This window comes from Heterodontus francisci, unplaced genomic scaffold (assembly GCF_036365525.1).
Source record: "Heterodontus francisci isolate sHetFra1 unplaced genomic scaffold, sHetFra1.hap1 HAP1_SCAFFOLD_51_1, whole genome shotgun sequence".
In the NCBI taxonomy this organism is placed as follows: domain Eukaryota; kingdom Metazoa; phylum Chordata; class Chondrichthyes; order Heterodontiformes; family Heterodontidae; genus Heterodontus; species Heterodontus francisci.
Window position 1 is genome coordinate 1,499,929 of NW_027141937.1, and position 7,401 is coordinate 1,507,329.

The following is a 7,401-nucleotide window of genomic DNA, read 5'->3' on the forward strand; positions in this document are numbered from 1 at the left end:
AGGTGGAATTTTTTATGTTGTGGGTGGTAATGTCTTGGCCCACGAGTGTGGTGGAAGCAGAGACAATCAATGATTTGAAAAGGCAATTGGATGGATACTTGAAGGAAAGAAACTTGCAGGAGGAAAGGGATCGAGCTGGTGAGTGGAACTGATTAGATTGCTCCGCGGAGAGCCAGCATGGACGTGATAGGCCAAATGACCATCTTCTATGCTGTAAATGACTCTGTCTTGTTTCTCAAATTCAATCCACTGGTGTTTGGTAAATAATTTCAAAGTAAATTGTGCAACCGGAAAATCAGAACCAAGGCAAGGGACGCATAAGGAAGCAAAATTGCTGAAACCCGGGATTGAACCAGGGACCTTTAGATTTTCAGTCTCACACTCTCCCAACTGAGCTATTTCAGCTCTACATTAACAGTGGCTTGGTGTCCTTGTTTTGGAAGAAAATACATACATTCAAGTTTTCCAAAAAATTAAAGAACACAACATGTGAGTAATATTCCCCATTGCTTTCTCAGTCCTGATGGATTGTGAAGCGGGAGACAGCCAGAAGTGCCACTGAGCCGCACAGACCCCGAGCTGAGAATGAAATGAGATCAAATTCAATCTTTCATAGTGAGATGCTGCTGAGAGGTAAGACTCCTGAATCAAAGCGAGACTTGCTCATTTCAAACACTCCCTGTACTCTCTGCTCATGAAGCCTTAAAAAAGGGAAAAACAGAATGGCACTCAAACTCACAACCCTGCCATTAAAAGTCTCATATTCGACTGACAGAACTGTCACTTCTACTCGGTCTCTTATTGGATGGATGCAACTCCAACGCAGGGATGGCATTCAAATCCTCCCATGGGTCCACATGTCAGACTGAGTTCCATGTTGTAGACTCAAGCAAAGGAAATCTGCTCAGTTCCAGAACTATCAGCGAATTGAAGCTGATTACGATCAACATCATCAGAGGTCAGAACTACCTGGTGAAAGAAGACACCCTGAAGAAGGATCCACAATTATTCAAAGGGATCGACAAAGTGAAAAACAAGAAAATCGATGAGTCAATGCAAGCCAAACAACAGAAACACTGAAGAATTCCATTCCATTCCAGTCCAGAACCCAGCCCTGTTGTTTTTGGAGTCAGGTCACAATGACAGCAACAACTTTATATTCCCACTTGGCTATCTGTACATTTAGTTAATTACAATTTTGTCGACAAGCTCTTTGAATCCAGTTGTCTGGTCCACAAGCCAGCTCCGCATGGAAGTCAATTCCACCTTCTGCAAGGCTGAAACCAATAGATAACCTTAATCTGAAAATGTCAGCAGGCCAGGGCTCATCGAGGATTAAAACCCTGGATTTCTTACACGTTAATGAACCACATTCTCTAAGCAAGAATCATACCCCTAGACCAACGAGCCACTGACTAGTCAGTTTGCTTTAGCTGCTGTGGAATTTCAATGGAACCCCCCAGCCAATCATCCATTTTTTTTCAGATCAAAGCAACATCCTGCAAATGCTGAAATAAAAACAGAAAGTGCTGGAAATGTTCAGCAGCTCTGGCAGCATCTGTGCTGAGAGAAACACAGTTAACGTTTTACGGCACCCACCTTTTGTTTCAGCCATCCTTTCAGACTGCTTCTGTCCATCCAATCTCACTTTCTATTCTATTCACATTCTAACCATTCACTACGTTACTACATTTTTCATGAATTCCTCATTTCTTTTATTAATGGCAATTTTGTATTTCTGGCCTTTGCTTCAGACACCACCACAAGTGGAATCATGTCTCCATCTACCCAATCAAACCACTTCGCTGTATCCTCACATTGCAATGTTTCTTGAACCCTGACAGACTGTGGAGTTTCTGCTGCTTGATTGCAGTTCTTGCTTCCCGCCAGTAGATGTCACCTCACTCCAATACAGTGAAGTTTACAAATCTGAGAGAGACACAACAGGAAATAATTGTTCACATTATAGTGAATGTGTGGGATTTAGAAATACTAGGAGTGGAGACGAGTTATTATTGCACTCTGCTATTACATCTTTTAGAATGGACTCCAGCATTTTCCCCACGACTGATGTCAGGCTAACCGGTATATAATTCGCTGTTTTCTTTCTGCCTCTTTTTTTAAATAGTGGAGTTACATTAACTACCGTCCAATCCATTTGAACTGTTCCAGAGTCTACCGAATTTTGAAAAAAGACCAGAAATGCATCTGCTATTTCAAGGGCCACCTCCTTAAGTACTCTGGGATGTAGATTATCAGGCCTTGGGGATTTATCGGACTTCAATCCCATCAATTTCCCAAACATTCCCTACTAATACAGATTTCATACAGTTCCTCCTTCTCATTAGACCCTATGTTCCCCAACATTTCTGGGAGGTAATTTGTATCGTCCTTTGTGAAGACAGACCCAAAGTATGTATTTAATTGGTCTGCCATTTCTTTGTTCCTCATTATAAATTCCCCCGTTTCTGACTGTAAGGGACCCACATTTGTCTTCACTAATCTTTTTCTCTACACCTATCCACAGAAGCTTTTACAGTCAGTTTTTATGTTCTCTGCTAGCTTACTCTCATACTCTATTTCCCCCTTCTTAATCAATCCTTTTGTCATCCTCTGCTAAATTCCAAACTGCTCACAATCTTCAGGTTTGCTGCTTGTTCTGACCATTTTATATTTCTCCTCCTTGGATCTAATACTTTCCTTAATTTCTTTTGAAAGCCACAGTTGAGCCACCCTTCCTGTTTTACTTTTGCACAGACAGGAATGAACAATTGTTGTAATTCATCCATGCGCTCTTTAAATGCTAGCCATTGCCTATCCACTGTCAACCCTTTAAGTAACGTTCCCCAATCTATCATCGCCAACTCCCGCCTCATACCTTCATAGTTTCCTTTGTTTAGATTCAGGACCCGAGTCTCGGAATCAACTCTCTCACTCTCCATCTTAATGAAGAATTCTATCATATTATGGGCGCACTTCCCCAAGGGACCCCACACAACAAGATTGTTAACTAATCCTTTCTCATTACACAATACCCAGTCCAGGATGGCCTGTTCTCTAGAGGTGTTATACACCTCTATCAATTCTCCACTCAATCTCCTTTGATATAGGCAGAATAATCCTAGCTTTTCCAACCTAACCTTGTAACTAAAATCTCCCATCCCTGGAACCATTCTGGTAAATCGCCTCTGCATCCTCTCAAGGACCCTCACATTCTTTCTAAAGTCTGCTGAGCAGAACTGGAAGCAACACTCCAATTGGGGCCTAACCAGAGTTTTATAATGGTTCAGCATAACTTCCCTGCTTTTGTACTCAATGCCTCTATTTATAAAGCCCAAGATACCATATGCTTTGCTAACCACTCTCGCAATATGTCTTGCCACCTTCAAAGATCGGTGCACATGAACCCCAAGTCCATCTATTCCAACACACTCTTTATAACTGTGCCATTAAGTATATATTGCCTCTCCCTATTCCTTATGCCAAAATACATCACCTCACACTTGTCACTATTAAATTCCATCTGCCACCTGTCTGCCCATTCTGCTAGCCTATCACTGTCCTGTTGCAGGCAGTTCATATCATCTTCACTGTTTGCCACTTCTCCAAGTTTGGTGTCATTGGCATATTTTGAGATTCTACTCTGTATTCCAAGATCCAAGTCACTTACGTTTAGCAAAAAAAGCAGTGGTTCTAGCACTGACCCTTGGGGAACAGCACTGTCGACTATCCTCCGGTCTGACCAAGAACCATTTAATATGACTCGCTGTTTTCAGTCTTTAAAACAATTTCCTATCCAAATGGACACTGACCCTCCTAATCCATGAACCCCAATTTTGTTAACCACCCTTTTATGTGGTACTTTATAAAATGCTTTCGTAATATCCATATAAACAACATCCACTGCATTCCCTTCATCAGTATTCTCAGATAGTTTATCAACAAATGCAGTTAGATTCGTCAAGCATGAACTCCCATTGATAAATCCATGCCCACTCTCCTGAATTAACTCAAACCTCTCCAAAGGACTTGATCTTTTCCCCTGACCTGTTGATCTCATGCTGATAACAAGCTCACCAAAGAGCATGTATTTGTCAATGTGACGGTCATCCATTTGGCCCAGTCAACAGAGTCACCGCTGACTCAAGAGGGCAAACATGCTGCGGATCCCTGCACGCTGGTGTACTTCCGCATTCGGCACTCTGTCCTGCCAGGAGATGCCCAGTATCCATCTGAGGCAGTGGAGGTGGAAGCTGTTCAGCCGCTTTTTTTGGCTTGTATAAGTTGTTGATGCTTCTCTACTATAAAGGAGGGTGCTGAGAACACAAGCCTGGTACACGTGGAGCTTTGTATTTTCGGTCAGTTTGCTGTCGGTTCACACTTGTCTTCTCAACTTTGACATGACAGCTGCAGCATTGGCAATCCTGGTGCTGATTTCAGCATCAAGGGCCAGATTGCTGGTGATTGTTGATTGAAGGTATGTGAAGCTGTTGACAACCTCCAAAGTGAGGTTGTCGATGTTGATGGAAAGTGGAGTCTCTACGTCCTGGCCCGGAACTTTCATCTTCCTGATGCTGATTGTCAGTCCAAACACTTTGCAGGCCAGGGAGAACCGACCTACAAGCTGCTGTGACTGAACTTCATTATGGGATGTCAGCACAGCATCATCAGCAAATAGCAACTCACAGACTAGGAATTTACCCACTTTGGTCTTGGCGCACAGTCTTGCCAAGTTGAACAGCTTGTCGTCAGCTCTGATGTGCAGGTGAACACCTATAAGTGAGTAATTGAAAGTGTACAATAGCAGCATGGAGAAGAATATGCCAATTATAAAGGATGTGATAACTAGACAGTTCGAAAATGATGACATGATTGGGCAGAGTCAACATAGATTTATGAAAAGGAAAACAGGTTTGAAAAACCTGTTGAGATTTTTGAGGGTGTTACCTAATGAACAGATAAAGGAGAACCAGTGGATGTGTGGTATTTGTATTTTCCTTTGGTAAGGTCCCACACAGGAGGTGAGTAAACAAAATTAGAGCACATAGGCTTGGGGATAATATACTGATATGGATTGAGAATTGGTTAACAGACCGAAAACAGAGAGCAGGAATAACGGGTCCTTCTCAGGATGGCAGGCTGTTACTATTGGGGTACTGCAAGGATCAGTGTTGGAGCCAGAGCTGTTAACAACCTATATAAATGATTTGGATGTGGGGATTAAATGTAATATTTCCAAGTTTGCAGATGACACAAAGCTTGGTGAAGTGTGAGTTGTGAGGAGGATGCAGAGAGGCTTCCAGGGGACCTGGAGAGGCTAAGTGAATGGGAAAGAACATGGAATATAATGTGAATAAGTGTGAAGTTATTCACTTTGGTAGAATAAACAGAAAGTCAGAGTATTTCTTAAATGGTGAGAGGTTGGGAAGTGTTGATGTCCAAAGGGACCTGGGTGTCCTTGTTCCTGAGACACTAAAAGCTCTTGTGCAGGTGCAACAATCAATTAGGAAGGCAAATGGTATGTTGTACCCACACGAGGGGTCATGAGTACAGGAGTAAAGATGTCTTGCTGCAATTGTGTAGAGCCTTGGTGAATCCGCACTGGAGTATTGTGTACAGTTTAGTCTCCTCATCTTATGAAGGATACACTTGCCATAGAGGGGGTGAAACAGAGGGTCAACAGACTAATCTTTTATTTGCATTTATTTCATTTCATCTCAGTTTGTTCAGTTTGCTTACCTACTGTTTTTTTTCAGGTTTGTACTTCCTGCTGTTCAATATTCAGTCCATTAACACCTAATCTGTACTAATGCTTTGTCTTTCAACACACCATTAACATATTGTTTGCCTTTGCTGCATGACCTTTTGGTCAGCTATGTGGCCTTGTCCAATCTACACCTTCTCCTTTGTTATCTCTTGCCCCACCCCCACCCCACTTGCTTATAACCTGTGACTTTTCTAATATATGTCAGTTCCGAAGATGGGTCACTGACCTGAAACGTTAACTCTGCTTCTCTTTTCACAGATGCTGCCAGACCTGCTGAGTGGTTCCAGCATTTCTTGTTTTTATGTCACCAGACTAATCCCTGGGATGGTGGGATTGTCTTATGAGGAAACTGGGCCTGTATTCCTTAAAGTTTCGAAGAATGAGAGGTGATCTGATTGAAACTGACAACATTCTTACAGGGCGTGACAGTGTGGATGTAGACAGGATGTTTGCCCTGGTTGGTGAGTCTAAAACCAAAGGACATCGTCTCAAAATAAGGAGTAGGCCATTTAAAACTGAGATGGGTGGAATTTCTTCACTCAGACGGTGGTGAATCATTGGAATACTGTGCCCCAGAGGGCTGTGGCAGCTCAATCATTGAGCATGTTCAAGACAGAAATTGATAGAAATCTTGATACTCATGACATCAAGGGATATGGGGATAGCATGGGAAAGGGGCTTTGAGGTAGGTGATCAGCCATTATCGAATTGAATGACAGAGCAGGCTCGACGGGCTGAATAGCTTACTCCGATGTTCCTCTGTTCCTAAGAGAGTTGGCGCCAGCGCGCAGCCCTGCTTTACCCCACTGCTGATCTTGAAAGCGTCTGATGTTGCTCCATTGTAACTGATGGAACTGTGCATGATCTCGTGGAAAGAAGAGATGATGCCCAAGAGGTCAGGAGGGCAGCCGATGTTCCATTGCAGTTTGAAGAGGCCGTCTCTGCTGACAAGATCAAAGGCCTTAGTGATGTTAATAAAAATGTGTGAGGCTCTGTGGCGCAATGGATAGCGTGCTGGATTTCTAAATAATGATTGAGACGATATTCAAAGGTTGTGGGTTCAAGTCCCACCAGAGTCAGATTTTGGACCAGAAACAGAGGAGCACAACGGAACAACAAATGAAGAAATGCGCCAAAAGCACAGACTCGGAGACAGAGCGAGAGAGAGGAGCAGAGCAGGGGAAAAAAAATCGAGGAGTGACGTCACAATGGAGAGTGAGAGCAGGGAAACAGAGAGCTGCTGGGGTGAGGACACAGGATTTGGTTCTTTCTTCGGTGCAGTGGAAGGAGCTGTTTGGTGAGGATCTGGTAAGCTGTGACATCACAGGCAAGCAGGTAGCTGATTGGTTTGGAAGAACCGACCTGCTTGATGTGCATCTGGTAAGTGATTAAGATCCATTTTCGTCCTAACGTTTAAAATAGTAAACAAACTAGTGGTAAGTTTAATAAAACATGCAATGAAATGAATAATTGAATAAAATATTTAAGTAGTTAATTGAAACACGTTAAGGATGACAGGACAAGTGATGTGTCACAGCTGCAGCATGTGGGAGTTCCTGGATGCCAGTGTGATCCAGGGCAAACACGTCTGCAGTAAGTGTTTGCGGCTCAAAGAGGGAGAAAAAAGGAATGTA

The 7,401-nt window shown here is 42.9% G+C and overlaps 2 non-coding genes across 2 annotated transcripts; one reads left to right on the forward strand and one right to left on the reverse strand.

Moving 5' to 3' along the window:
* Positions 1 to 332: 332 nt before the first annotated feature.
* On the reverse strand, positions 333 to 405 carry trnaf-gaa (transfer RNA phenylalanine (anticodon GAA)). Its single transcript has one exon. It is a non-coding gene; the product is annotated as a tRNA-Phe (tRNA).
* A 6,350-nt stretch (positions 406 to 6,755) lies between these two features.
* On the forward strand, positions 6,756 to 6,846 carry trnar-ucu (transfer RNA arginine (anticodon UCU)). Its single transcript is given in 2 exon segments — positions 6,756 to 6,792; positions 6,811 to 6,846. It is a non-coding gene; the product is annotated as a tRNA-Arg (tRNA).
* The last annotated feature ends 555 nt before the right edge of the window (positions 6,847 to 7,401 follow it).